This window comes from Sus scrofa, chromosome 1, assembly GCF_054392235.1.
Source record: "Sus scrofa isolate SSC_HxYL_T2T_F1_AM1 chromosome 1, Sscrofa_HxYL_maternal_Yorkshire_Landrace_v2.0, whole genome shotgun sequence".
Classification (NCBI taxonomy): Eukaryota; Metazoa; Chordata; class Mammalia; order Artiodactyla; family Suidae; genus Sus; species Sus scrofa.
This window is the reverse complement of record NC_139383.1, coordinates 264,207,419-264,222,312: the sequence shown is the minus strand read 5'-3', so window position 1 is coordinate 264,222,312 and position 14,894 is coordinate 264,207,419. Positions and strand designations below refer to the sequence as shown.

The 14,894-nt window shown below is 43.1% G+C and overlaps 1 protein-coding gene across 4 annotated transcripts in view; it reads right to left on the bottom strand.

Moving 5' to 3' along the window:
• The window catches only part of KIAA1958, a 216,390-nt gene that overhangs the window by 50,983 nt on the left and 150,513 nt on the right, over positions 1-14,894 (bottom strand). The window lies entirely within an intron of this gene.

Here is a 14,894-nt window from a genome sequence, read left to right as displayed (position 1 = left end):
AGCCTCGTTAACTCCTGAGGCTGCAGCATCCAAGAGGACCCGCTGCACTTTAGAGGAAGAGTCCCCCGTCCAGCGTGCTGGCTGAGAACTGAGGATGGAGGAAAGCTTTCACAAAAGAAAGGCGGATGGCAGAGGATCGGGTGGAGGGAATAGACATCCCAGGCAGAGGGGGAGGGAAGGAGCAGGCACGGTGCAGAGGGGAGGCGAAGGTGTGACAGCAGGGGTCCAGCAGTCCATGTGGAGGAAGGGCATTGGCGAGCCACTGACAAGGGAAATGACAGAAGAAGGTTTGCATTTAGTGAAATTTTCCCAGGGAGATTTTCCTAGTGGAGGGTAGACCAGCAGAGGCAAGACCACTCAGGTTGCTTTTAAGTGATCCTGCGGCAAGTGGTATGGTCTGACCAAGCTGGTGGCAGCGAGGAGAATGGGAAAGGAAGAAATTTTTTTTGTGTGTGTGTGTCTTTTAGGGCCACACAGGTGGCCTATGGAGGGTCCCAGACTAGGGATCCAATCAGAGCTGCAGCCGCCGTCCTACACCACAGCTCACAGCAACTCGGGATCCGAGCTGTGTCTGCAACCTACACCACAGCTCACAGCAACGCCGGATCCTTAACCCACAGAGCGAGGCCAGGGACTGAACCTGCAACCTCACGGTTCCTAGTTGGATTTGTTAACCACTGAGCCACGACGGGAACTCCTAGAGATGATTCTTGGGGTATATACAGGCAAGCTTTTTTAGCAGTTACGTATGCTTTATCTGTAAGGAATCCAGCGTTTATGTAGTGATATAAGTAACCATAGCAAACAGTTATTGACAGTTACTGTATACCAGCCATTGTTCTAAGTGCTTTCTATGTACTAATATTCTTACTTAATACTCCCCACAACCCCACAGGTAGCTATTACTGTTACCCCACCACCCCATTTTTTTTGCCTTTTCCAGGGCCGCTCCCATGGCATATGGAGGTTCCCAGGCTAGGGGTCAAATGGGAGCTGTAGCCACCAGCCTACACCAGAGCCACAGCAACTCGGGATCCGAGCCGCATCTGCAACCTACACCACAGCTCACGGCAACACCAGATCCTTAACCCACTGAGCAAGGCCAGGAATCGAACCCACCACCTCATGGTTCCTAGTCGGATTCGTTAACCACTGTGCCACGACGGGAACTCCTGTTATCCCCTTTTTAAAGATGAAGAAACTGAGGCACAAAGGGGTCAAATAACTTGCCCAAGGTCATAGAACCAGGAAGAGGCAGAGCTGGAATGTGAACCTGAAGGGTTTGACTCCAGGAACCCTGCTTTAAAAAAAGGATTTATTTTTTGCTTGAAAATAAATTTAAGTCCAAAAAAATTAATTTAAAGAAAATAGGAAATAAATAATAGAACAAGGGCACTCAGCTGTCAAAAACTGTTCAGGAGGTACCTGCATGACTGACCCTGGCTGGGAAGAGAAATGCCTAAGAGTGGACTATACATAGTCTGCACATGTCGTGAGACTACAGGACAAAAGGAATAATCCTCTTGATCATAGTGTTCCCTGCCTAGGGGGAGGTCAAATTGCATCCTTTCAATTCTAGGCCATTAACTTAGGGACAGACAACAAACCACAAATACAGTATTAACCATTAACCGTCTAAAATGCTATTTGTTATTGGTAGGGATTAGATTCTTTAATAATGTCCTGAAAGATTCATTGGATTCTTTAAATTTGACCAATCTCTTTTACATTATTACCATACTTAAGTGTTTTAGAAATGTGCTAAATTACTTCCTTGATTGCATTCTGAACACTTCAACAGCTGAGTACATTGTAAATACTCCAGCAGGAATTTTTATTTCTCATCCTTATTTCTTTGGGGTCCCGTGAGAAATACAAGAAGCTTGTTTATTGCTGAAATATATCTTGTTTAACGTCTTTCATGTCTGTCCCTGGCGTCTTACCCACAGAAATGGTAGCGACATGCTCCAAAGCAGAGGAAGAAATAAAACAAGGAAACCAAGAGAAGGAAGGAAGGGGAAATGTCCTGGGGAAGGAAGATGGGCTGCACATCTCCTGCGGCTTCAGGTCCTTACTGGGATGAGAAAAAGATGGAACAGGAGTTGCCGTCATGACTCAGAGGTTAGCGAACCTGGCTAGCATCCATGAGGACTCCGGTTCGATCCCTGGCCTCGCTCAGTGGGTTAAGGATCCGGCATTGCCGTGAGGGGTGGTGTAGGTCCCAGACGCGGCTCAGATCCTGTGTTGCTGTGGCTCTGACGTAGGCCAGTGGCTACAGCTCCAATTCAACCCCTAGCCTGGGAACCTCCATATGCCATGGGTGTGGCACTAAAAAGACAGTAAGACAAAAAAAAGAAAAAAAAAAGGAAGGAAGAAAAAGATGGAACAGATGGATATAGGCTAAGAGGTATTGTTCATGAGAGATACCCTCCAGCACTGGGAAATATTATCTAAGTGAGAGTGGGTGGGTACCAGCCATTGACACAACATCTACCCTCTGCCCTGAATCCTTGCTGCTCCCTGCCTATAGGTTCTCTCATTCTTTCAAAGTTTCAGTAGCACCCGGTTTCCAGAGCAATGCAATGAGGAGCATCTGTCCTCGAGGCCCTGGAAACCACGTGCCACCCCAGCCCTGGGACCCCCTGCTCTGTGCGCCCTCCTTCACCCTGCTTTCAGCACGATGGGTCACATCTCCATCTGCATGTGATCACTAAGGCTGCTGGAATCAACGAGATTTCTACAGATCTGCTCTCTACGTTAGAGGGAGAGACAAAATGTGTTCCTATCTGGTAGATACAAACAAGGCCATGTTAATTCTTCAAATTTCACTGGTTCTTGCCATTACTGCTACAATTCAGCCTTTTCACCCAAAATGTTACCTCAGGTATCATTTATTATCTAGAAGGTCTTACTTGTAATTGTCACCATCGTTACTCTCATCTCTCCTCAGGTCCTCCCTTTTGGCTTAAACATTCTGTGATTCTATAAGACTGGTGAGGAGGGCTGTGGAATCTCTAGCACAAGAGCTTTTAAGTGTGTTTATTTTAAAGTCTGCCTTATAGACAATGTCAAACATCTACCGAAAAAATAGAGAACTCTCACCTACCTATTGATCTGCTTTAACAATTATCTACTCAAGGCTAATTTATATACCATCTCCACCTCCACCTTCTGGATTATAGTGAAAAAAATCCTTAAATATTTGAGCATAGATCTCAAAAAGACAGCTCTTTTTAAAAAATCTAATGCAGAAGTTTTTAAACTTGAGTTTATATACGCAATGTTGCATGCATATATGCAACTTCTTGAGAAAATGGCCTATAGCTCTTGCCAAAAATTTTTTAACTGGGGCTCAGGAGTCTAACGTTTTAAAATTCATTGCTCCGGGGTTCCTGTCATGGCACAGTAGGTTAAGAATCCGACACTGCGGCAGCTTGGGTCACTGCCAAGGCTTGGGTTCGAACCTCAGATCAGCACAGTGGGTTAGCAGTGGGTTAAAGGATCCAACACTACAGCAGGTGCAGTGTAGTTTCCTGGCCCAGGAACTTCCATATGCCGTGCGTATAGCCATTAAAAAAAAAAAAAATCATTGCACTAAGCAAAACAATGAGAAGAGATTAAATTTGCCTCGGGGCCAGTAATTATGAATAAAACCTTTCATTTTTTCACCATTACCATCGTTCTACTCATTTTTTTTTTTTTTTTTTTTTTTTTGTCTTTTTGTCTTTTCTAGGCCGCACCCTTGGCATATGGATGTTCCCAGGCTAGGGGTTGAATCGGAGCTGCAGCTGCCGGCCTACACCAGAGCCACACAGCCACAGCAACGTGGGATCCGAGCAAGCCTCGTCTGCGACCTACACCTCAGCTCATGGCAAAGCAGGATCCTTAATCCACTGAGCGAGGCCAGGGATTGAACCCGAAACCTCATAGTTCTTAGTCAGATTCGTTAACCACTGAGCCATGATGGGAACTCCCTCATTCTACTCAATCTTAAGGGTTTTTTTTCTGCATATGGAAGTTCCTAGGCTAGGGGTTGAATCGGAGCTACAGCTACTGGCCACAGCCACAGCAACTTGGAATCCTTGACCCACTGTGCAAGGCCAGGGATGGAACCCACATCCTTATGGATACTAGTCAGTTTCATTTCCACTTTGGCACAATGGGAACTCCTTATGCGTTTTTCAGAAACTTGTTTTTTAGGAATATGTGTGTGTGTGTGTGTGTGTGTGTATGTATAATGTTTTTTTTGCTTCTGCCTATAGCATGTCTAAGTTCCTGGGCCAGGGAGGGATCAAACCCAAGACACAGCAGTGAGTGACCTGGACCACTGCAGCAACAATGCTGGATCCTTAACCCGCTGGGGCACAAGAGAACTCCTTTAGGAATGATTTTAGCTGTTGTATATACAGGGCAGTCAATTTCATCTTCAAAAGGTTTTAGGATTAAATGCACTCTCCAAAAGCCGCAAGTACAAATTTAAAGAGCAAAAAGGAGTTCCCACCTTGGTGCAGCGGAAAGGAATCCGACTGGGAACCATAAGGTTGTGGGTTTGATCCCTGGCCTCACTCAGTCGGTTTAGCATCTTTTGTTGCCGTGAGCTGTGGTGTAGGTCGCAGACGTGGCTTGGATCTGGCATTGCCGTGGCTGTGGCGTAGGCCAGCGGTTGTAGCTCCAATTAGACCCCTAGCCTGGGAGCCTCCAGGTGCCGTGGGTGTGGCCCTAGAAAAGGCAAAAAGACAAAATAAATAAATAAAGAGCAGAAAAACAATAGCAGCGTGTATACAATGGTCAGTATACAATCACCATGAGAGCTTTCCACACAGGCTCTCGTCTCAGTGTCTGACTCACCAGAGCGAGAGTCAGAACGATTTCACCCAGAGCATTAGCTCAGAGGCACAGAATGCAGGTACACGCCTGCTCCAGCTGTCCTACTAAAGTTTTGCAAAATACAGAGGAAAACACCATTCTAGGAAATGTGACACGAAAATAAAAACCATTCAGAAGCCATACATACAGGTGGCTCAATTAAAATAACTGAGTTATTTTAATAAGACAGACATAACACATACATGAACATTTTCTTTATTTTCAAAAATCTGGGTTAAACAGTCAAGCTGCATGTACATACATCAAACCAAACCATAACGACAACTTAAAAAATAAAGAAACAGAATCTTGCAAATTGATAAGACTCTACCAGACTATTAACTAGGGAGCTGGACTAGATGAACGAGAAACTCTGACCCTCTAGGACCGAGTGTAGATGCTATATGTACTTTCCCACTCGAGTGAGCCCACGAGCACGTACGTGTGTGTACATGTGCAGGCAGGCGTCACTCAGGGGAGAAAGAAAACCTTGAAAATGGTACAATAAAATAATTCAAGTTAGTGACCATTTCCTATATCATTCAGAATGAGGTTTCCAGTGTTAAGAAATTATAGATACCCTCCTCTACATTAAAAATTGACCCAACATAGTGAAAACATCAGCACACGATTTTGTCGCTAGCTTTTGGAACAAAACAGCTACCCAGAAAATATTAACTGTTCAATTAAAACACTGTGTTTCTTGTCGAAGTAGTTAGAGTGAACAGATTGTTGTCAGTCACCAGCCAAGCAAGAGGAGACTTTAGGAAAGGTTACACTTGGAACTTATCCAGAAGAGATCCCCTCCATCTGGAAGAGGTTTGCTGGGCTTCAGAAGGAAAAACTAAGCAAACGCAAAGCAACCCATTCACTATTCTATGGCTACATTTAAAGCAACCATGCCCGTGTTGTTGAAAATTTAATTTCCAGTTTAAATGGTCCAGACTACTTGGGGCATGAACTTTATACCGCCAGGTAGGAACGGAGCAAGGCCAGTATGAGCACTCTGTGTGTTTGCTTTGCTTTGCTTTTTGTGGCGCCTCCCACAGCAAATGAAGTTCCCAGGCTAGGGGTCGGCAGCTGCCGGCCTTTGCCCCAGTCACAGCGATGTCAGATCCACAGCCTGTGGCAACCCTGGATCCTTAAGCCACTTAAGTGAAGCCAGGGATCGAACCCATATCCTCACAGGCACTATATTGGGTTCTTAACCCGCGGAGCCATGATGGGAACTCCTCTGTGTTTTCAAGGCCATCCAGTCCAAACAAAGCAACCCAGCTCTGGTTCTAACTTTGACAACTGTAGACCCTGGCACTAATTCATTCAGTGTTCTTTTGTTTGTTTTTATTGCTTTTATTCTCTTACTATTCTGAAAGCAGTTCCATAAAACTTCAAGTACAGCTAAGGAAAGCACCTCCCTGCCTCGCCGGGGCAGCTTCCTGCTGCTGAACCCGAACTTTTCTTGCATTTGCATTCTAAAACAAGTTTTGTTTCTCCTGACCTCTTGATTTATCTTCTGTCATTTTCTAATTTTGCACCTGTCGTCAGTTCTGAGTTTGGGAAGGGTGGAGAAGCATGTAGGATGGCCTCGACAAACTCTGGTCTAAGCTCTCAGACCCCAAGACGCAAGTGGGGATTCCTTGCCTTTTCTCATTTGGAAGCAAGGGACTCTTTTAGGATAGTGTTTAAGTGGTAGTGGAGAAAACAAAGCAATTTAAATTTTATTTGTAAAAAAGGTATCTGAATTTTCTATTTTTACTATAACGATCATGCACTATTTCAGTAATAAAAGTGAAGAAACATGATGCTGTGAGACAGCAATTGTTTTTAGGTACATTTTCTTCAATGCGTTCAGCCCATTTAGGTGAGGACTCTGAGCATTTTTAGATATGAGGCTTCTGGGCATATTATCTATTTAAAATATACATATCTTTCTTCTAGTGGGTAACCTGATCTCTTGAAATTATCTTATTAAGCAAAAAAAATTTTCAACCAAGCTTATAATTTACCCTTATGAGTGCTTAGATGACTGATTTCTTGAATGCTTGTCATAACTAAAAATCTTTTCCATGTCCTCACATATAAAATGTGTATCACAAACTTTCCCCCTCAAAGTCACAACTTTCCCCCTCAGAATTCTCCACTGTTTTCTGGCCTTTGGTGCTATAGAGTACACGGCTGGAGCCGGGCTGTTCTGTTGTTTTCTGATAGGCAACTTGTTACGCTTGGACTGGAGGCCTGCAGGATTTTTCACTCTTGACTCTTGGTAGTTTAAAATTTTGCCAGGTACAAGTCTCTTTCACGTTTTGGCTTAGCATGCAGTGAGCCCTTGCCATCTAAATACACAGATTCTCATTCTATTCAGGAAGGATTTCATTTTTATAGTCTAACATTTTCCTCAATATAGTCTTTCCATCAGGGAAGCAAATGTCAAAATGTTAGCTAATGTCTGTCTTCCAAATCCATTATCCTTCCCTTCATTTTCATCACCTTTCCTTTGAGAGAACATTAGAAAGACAATCTCTCAAGTTTGTGCTGTACATCGAGGTGTTTATTATTATTATTATTATTATTGTCTTTTGGTCTTTTCTAGGGCCGCTCCCGCAGCATATGGAGGTTCCCAGGCTAGGGGTCCAATTGGAGCTGTAGCCGCTGGCCTACACCAGAGCCATAGCAACACGGGATCTGAGCCGCGTCTGCGACCTACACCACAGCTCACCGCAACACCGGATCCTCAACCCACTGAGCGAGGACAGGGATCGAACCCTAAACCTCATGGTTCCTGGTTGGATTCGTTAACCACTGAGCAACGACGGGAACTCCAAAATTTTTATTTTTCTGTCTTTTTTGAGTTTTTTTTTTTTAAGCATCAATATTGTTCTTTCTTGCTTCCAATGTGGATTTTAATCTCCTAGTGTGTCTTTAGCTTTCTCGAAATCCTTCTTCCTAATTTATCTTCTTTTCCATTTTATTCTATTGCTTTTTCTCTTAAGCCATTCCCATTTTAAGATAATACACTATTGCTGGATAGAAGCAATTCTTCTCTTCCTTCAATTATGACAGAGACAATGCTATATTTTTTTGTTTGTTCCCTGCAATACACCACTTTCATTTTCAAGTGTTCTGGAGGCTGTTCATTTTCCCTGGTTCAGTCACACGTTTTCAATGACTCATTTTGTTTTCTCTATACTCATCTTTAAACGTGGTCCTTTTCTCTCAAACCCAGGAATCACCCTTGGTTATACTATCTGTCCACTTGCGTGTTTGTCAGATCCCTTTTTGGGGATGCAGAGGTTGATGGTAAGGAGATGTGCATATGTCCAAGAATAATTTCTCATCTAACACTTTTCCATTGAAGTGGCATCCTTTTCCTTCCTAGTGCCTGGTTTTCTGATCCAAAGCCATACATGAAAAAATCACAACATTTGCATGCCGTGCTACTTGGTTATTTACTGTTTCTGCCTTCATCTAAAGGGTGTTTTTCTCAGAATGCTCTATGTCTCTAATAGATCTTCTTTGCTTTCTGCTCACGTTTTAGCCCTAGGATTTTGAGCTGGACCGAATGAAGAGGAGGTGGGTGAGGAGATGGAAGGTGGGGAGGCGGGGGGTGAGGTGGGGGGGGATGACAGAAGACACTTTCACTTCCCAGTGTAGCTTCTGGTTAAGAGAGGGGATCGGCCAGTTATTTCTCTGGCTCCGGGGCTCTGAGCAAAGAGACAGCCATGGTTACGGAGAACAAGTATCAAGTGTCTTTCAGATTGCTTATGTCACAGAACCTCTGTCTCATGAAGACCAAGAAAACAGTGAGCTACGACCTAAGAGCTTTTGCCTCCCTCCAACTCCAAATGCCTTGTAAAGTGTATTGATTCCTTCTAGATTCTAGAATGAAGATTTGGCCCTCTTCTGGATCTTGATGAGTGCTTTTCTGGGAAGGCAGGCACTCTCTGGAGGCTTCTGCTAGTCAGATGTTCCGCCAGATGCAGCTCCATTAATTAATTTTTAAAAATCCAAAACTTCCCGGCTATGTTATGGAGGAAAGATTCTGGATTAATTTCCTAGTCCTAAATCTACTACTTACTGTCTTGTTGAACTTTTATAGGCTTTTAATATCTCTGGGCTCTCTCACAGTAACTTAGAACCTCTCGTTTTTTAAGTTACAAAACAGAAAAACATGTGCTGATAAGAGAAAGAAGAGAAAACAAATGACTAAATAAGTATTATTTTGCTATGAGGGGGCTTTAGCCTAAAGATTATAAAAGTCCTCTGACATCAAAATTAAAAAGCAAAAGTAAGAACCCTGAGCATGTAATTGTGTCATAGGAAGTCCTTTACATTTTAAGCAACGATACCAATGTCAAAACAGGTGCAGTTTGTAAGTGACTTGAATTTAATTAGAATAAACTGGCATGATCGTCTGCCCCTAAGGTAGATGATAGATAATACAAGTTTTTATTAAATAAACACAGAATGTTCTCAGTAGGCAGAAAATGTCATAGCCATTCATAGAAAGCCATCAGGTTTTCCAGGAACTTTTTTTTCCCCTTTGCTTTTTAGGGCCACACCCACAGCATACGGAGGTTCCCAGGCTAGGGGTTTAATTGGAGTTATAGCTGCTGGCTACAGCCACAGTCACAAGAACAGCAAGGCCAGATCGGAACTGTGTCTGCGACCTACACCACAGCTCATGACAACACTGGATACTTAACCTACTGATGGAGGCCAGGGATCAAACCCGCAACCTCATGGTTCCTAGTCGGGTTCGTTTCCCCCGTGCCATGACAGGAATTCCTCCAGGAATTTTTTTTTATGGCTACACCCACAGCATATGGAAGTTCCCTGGCCAGGGACTGAATCTGAGCTGCAGCTGAAGCAACGCAGGATTCTAACCACCTTTGCAGTTTTATTGTTAACCCACTGCGCTGCAGTAGGAACTCCTAGGAACTATTAAATAATGCCAATATATCAAATTACTCCAAGAGTACATATAACGAATGACATAATTTTTTAAAAGTTCTGTGATAAATGGACTTCTTTGGGACTAAAAAGGCAGTCTGATCACTGGATTTGGAGTCAGAAGACCTGGACTCAAACCTAAGTTCTCCAATTTGTTAGCTCTGGGAGACTTTGGGAAATTTACTTAACTTCTCTGAGTCTTGGTTTCTCAGCAAGTAAAATGGGAATAATGAGACCTATCTTACAGAGCTGTTGTGAGAATTAAATGAAAATACAAGGGCTCTATGAGCTAACACTTAGTGTTAGTCAAATCTGAATCTTCCAGAAACCGATGCGAACGAATTCGTAACTATGGTGACATGTAAATTAATCGAAGCAGGTATACTGACCATAAAGTAAGTATTTAGGAGTCCAGTCTCATCTCAGTGGGGCAGCAGGAACTACCTAATTGCTATTAATAATAATGGAAGCAATATGCATCTACATATAATCCAGTGATTTTTTTGGGGGGGGTCTTAAAAAATGTCCTGGAGTTATTAACTTCAATATGAATGCACTTTGATTGAGCGTAAAAATCTGGTTCTGATCAACACTGAAAATATAAGGAACGTGTCTGGATTTCTTTGCCTATAAAGAACTAGAAGAGCTCCAATCTGCCATCATCATAGGCCAACTTTGCCAGAAGGATGGGCGGCCCCCCTCAAAGGAGCTTTGGGAAATCCGGTGATGTCAGGCTATGTGGAAACAGAGGAATTTCCAGAGATAAGCTAGTTTTTCACCCCACTCAGCCTCCTGTTCTTTCAGAAAGGGCATTTCTTAGGTCACCACCAGTCTCTCCCCTCCCTCATGTTTTTGTGAAGGTGATCATTTTCATGGGAAAGCACGCCAAGGATTTTTACCTAAGGACACTGCCTACACAAATGTATGGTTTTTCCTTTAAAACAGAGCGTTAAAAATTCACCCCAGGAGCTCTCGCTGTGGCACAGGGTGAAGGGGCAGGCGTTGCTGCCACGGTAGCGTAGGTTGCAGCTGTGGCTTAGATTGGATCTCTAGGTTGGGAACTTCCATATGCTGTGGATGTAGGGCCCCCCCCAAAAAAAAATTCACCCCCAAAGCAAAAACATTTCATGAGAAAAATGAATTTGAAACTTTTAATGTATTCTTCAGTTCAGGGCTGTTTTCTAACAGTTTCTAAATGCGTGTGGGCCTTCACTTAGACTAAATGAGAGCTCCTGTAGAGAAAAGGAGGGACCTCTTCTTTGAGGTCTTCTCTGTTTGCATTTCATGATGCCTAAAGGTAACTGGGTACTAGCTCAAAAATGGAGAGCCATCCAGACTTCAATAAAAGCAGCAAAGGGATGCGTGTTTGATAAGCGTAATATTTAAACATTCGGTTTATTTAAGCGGCAACCATGTGGTTAGTGTCAGCCTAATCGGAGAAAAACAATCAACATTTGGCTGCCTGTAGAGACAGCAAAATAACTTTAGGAGGGAAACTTGAAAATTCAAGAAAATTGTCGTTCCTAGCGAAAGCGTTCCAGGATAGCAAGAAGCACTGATTTAGGAGATTCATCAGATGAGTTTGAGGAAATGGGAATTCTGCCTCCTAGTTTTGCCACTTCGTAACTAAATGGCCTTGAGGAACGGCAAGAGTGTAACACTGCTCACTGTGGAAACGATCTCTCGTTCCAGTGACCTCACTTGGCAGCTCCGGAGAGTGAGCCCAGCCTCTGCCAAGGGAGTAGCGGAGGCGCTGCCAGTCTGGTGATCTCTCTTCGATAGCCGGAGGCTTCTGCGTCTCCAGGAGGGATTGTTTTACTCAGGTTCTCTCAACAGCTGTCCATGAACAGGCCGATAGGGTGGGTATAGCGCTTGATGCCTTTAGTAAGGCTGAATTAGAATAAAAATTGCAGTATCAGGATTTCACATTTCTACAAACACCATTTACCAGTCAGGGCAGGGTAATACAGCACGTAGCCCCAGGAAAACTGGGGGATGCCACATAACCGAGGAGCCCATGTCTTCAACAGCTTTGGTTAGGTTTTCCCACAGTACTCCCCTTAATAAACACCCTACAAAATGGGAAAGCTTTCTCATAGAGCCTCTTGGGGCTCTTCTCTATTCTTTAGTGGTTTCTGCTTATATCTTGAGGTATCAGGGCTTGGATGTGTTGGAGGTAGAATTTATGGGTGTATAAACGTGACCAGATTATCAGGTTTGGTTTCCCTCTTCAAGTTTAACAGTTTAAAGGAGAGATAAGCTCCATAATGGAAGAAAGAAGTGGTGTAATGCAGATTGGTTGAATAATATTATTCCCTTTACCAAAGGTTGTAACTCAAATAGCTAAGATTTATTGCATAATTACTATGTGCCTAGTGCTGTGCTAAATAAAGCCTTTGCGTTTCATTGACTCATACCCCTCGGGCTGATACCCCATCTGAGCCGGAATCAGCTTCCAAGGGGAGAGCTGCTAGATTCAGGGGAGGAGGTACCAAGCAAGCAGGGCTCCTTGAGAGCAGAAGCAGAAGGTGCTGCGGGTGAGAGCTCACCCACAGGTCCTCCCATCACACCTGCAGCCACCGTTCCCGACGCAGAGCCTTGGCAACTTGTGCATCGGTAAACACGCCCACTCCTGAAATTCATTCCCACTTTTGAGCAAAAAAAAAAAAGCCCCAAACTAAAGGTAAGTGGAGAAGATACTCTTAACCTCTCTGTTTCTTCCCTTCAGATCCTCCTCTCTCCTGGGTCAGACTCCTGGAGTCCCCAGTGGGTATGGTTTAGAGCTGGGGGGAAAGACAGAACACCTGCCGTGGCTCTGAAGACCAACCGGAACCAGCTACTCTGGCCCCTTCTGATCCTCAGCGCACAGACACAGCCTTATAGACGGATAGGCGCTCTGCCACGGTAGCAGGTTGCTGAATGTTACCACATATGTACTTAAAGTGTGTGTGTGCATACACATGCAAATATTTACACACAAATATGTAACAGACAAAGTATCTCGTACAATGGGCAGCACAGAGCAGCACGTGATAGGTGTGTTCTCTTCCTCACTCCCATTCCCCAAGGAGGCATGCAGTGAACGGCATTTAGGATGCTGAGATGCGGTGCTTCCCTTCCACCAGGTATCGCTGGAGAGTCTACCTTTTGACCTTTTATTATAAGCATTCACTTCAGAACTCTGAGGATTCAAAGTACATCAAAGAGGTGATAAGCGGCACATTTGAGGCAGAGGCTGTTATTCAGCTCTATCAACAGAAAGATTACTGCCTCTGGATTCGTTATTGCTACTGTGGAAATGTTAAAATCTGAAAAGACCCTAGTGATACCTAATGGCAATTTCTTTTTGAATCTACTTAAAATAAAAATGGAGGTTTTATTACTGAGGCTGCAGACGCTGCCCAATATTCACATAGGTTACACTTCTGTTTAAGTGAAGTACTGACAAGAAAAATGACCACTTGCTTTCCACAAACGAAGTTTCCTTTGGGTTTTCAGCAACCGAAGAAACTATACCTAGTGTTTTGTATCTTTTTTTAATCAAAACCCTAAAATCCCTATAGGAAACCACAACAGAATTGTACGCAATAGCACGTCATAACACTCATTATTAAATATGACCTGTTCTTTATATATAAACGGAGACATATCAAAATTAATCTATAGTCAGAAGAGATCAACTAGGAAACAAAATTATAAATGTGCAGCAACTAAAAAGGGAACCACATTAAACCTTAAGGCAGCATTGGTTGAATCTTCTCTGGTAAAGGAAGGATTACAGATTTCAAGGACCAGTGAATGACTTTTAAAAACAATTAATCAAATAAATACTAAAATAATGTTTTGAAAAAGAAATCAGACTGATTTTAGGATTCCTGCAAAACAAATGTATACTGGAATTTTAATTGTGGATTAGAAAGCACACACAGGATCCAAATGGTATAAAGTTTGTAGCAGTCTTTCCTCAGATACAAAATAAAGATTCCCTAGACATTATTACTATTACTTAGTACTCTTTGGGTTCCTTTTTCACTTATCATTCAGAGCAGTCATCAGAACATTCTGTTAGTGTTCCAGTAACATGTGCTCAGGTTGACTCTCTCCTGAGTGAAATGACTTCAAACCCCATCAGTAACCTATCATCATGCTCTGATTTTTTACAACCGTGTCCTTCACGCTGGGTGTGCTTACCTGGGAGTTTGTCTACATCGTCATGTCCCAAGCACTGGTGCCAACCTAAAATGATGACGTCTCTTGTGGCTGAAAAAGTCACACTTTGACAAAAATATCTCCAAAACTCTTTAAGAAACACATTTGGGATTTGGTTTCTTTGCAGCTTGTTTTGTTGGGTTTTCCTGGTTAAGCCTGAAAATTACCTCTAGTTGGTTTACAGATCCAGTGCTATATCCTGATAGAAAAACTGCATAACCCAAAGAACAGATTCAGGAAAAAAAAAAAAAAAAACCCTCTAAAAAATGTTTAGATGAAAACAGCTTTCACACGATGATGAGAAAGAAAACGTAGGCACTTCTGCTTCAGGAGGTTTTTCACGTTTTGATCACAGACCACTTTTCCAAGCCACTTTCTCTCACTGCTGGAAATTCCCTCATGGTACAAACTGTCCAGTTGATTGGAAACCTTGTTCTCACAGACATCATTTGGCGCGTTAATCTTTTTTCATCAAACTGTCTCTACTGATGCAGTTCCTCCCTGTGCTGGGACCAGCCAGAGCAGCCCCCGCCTTCCTGTCAGCATGAATGAGTGGGGCTCTAGGACCTGCCATCAAGCAAGGCTGCTGGCTCTGCGGGACCCAGTCATCCGTCAACCAAACATAAAGAGGAGTGCCAAGTGCAATTTTTCTCCTGGAAAAATGGTTAACATGTCTGCTCCTCTCTTCTTAGTTCCTCACTGTGAGTGTAATTCAACAAAGGGTTTATAATCTTCATAACGTTCTAAAGCTACGAGGCTACTGGGATTTTTTTTTTTAAATGACTACTTAAACAGTTTTCTTTTTTTTTTTCTTTTTTCTTTTTGAGAAAATCTGTGCTAAAAAGGCACTAGATAAAATGAATTTCCCC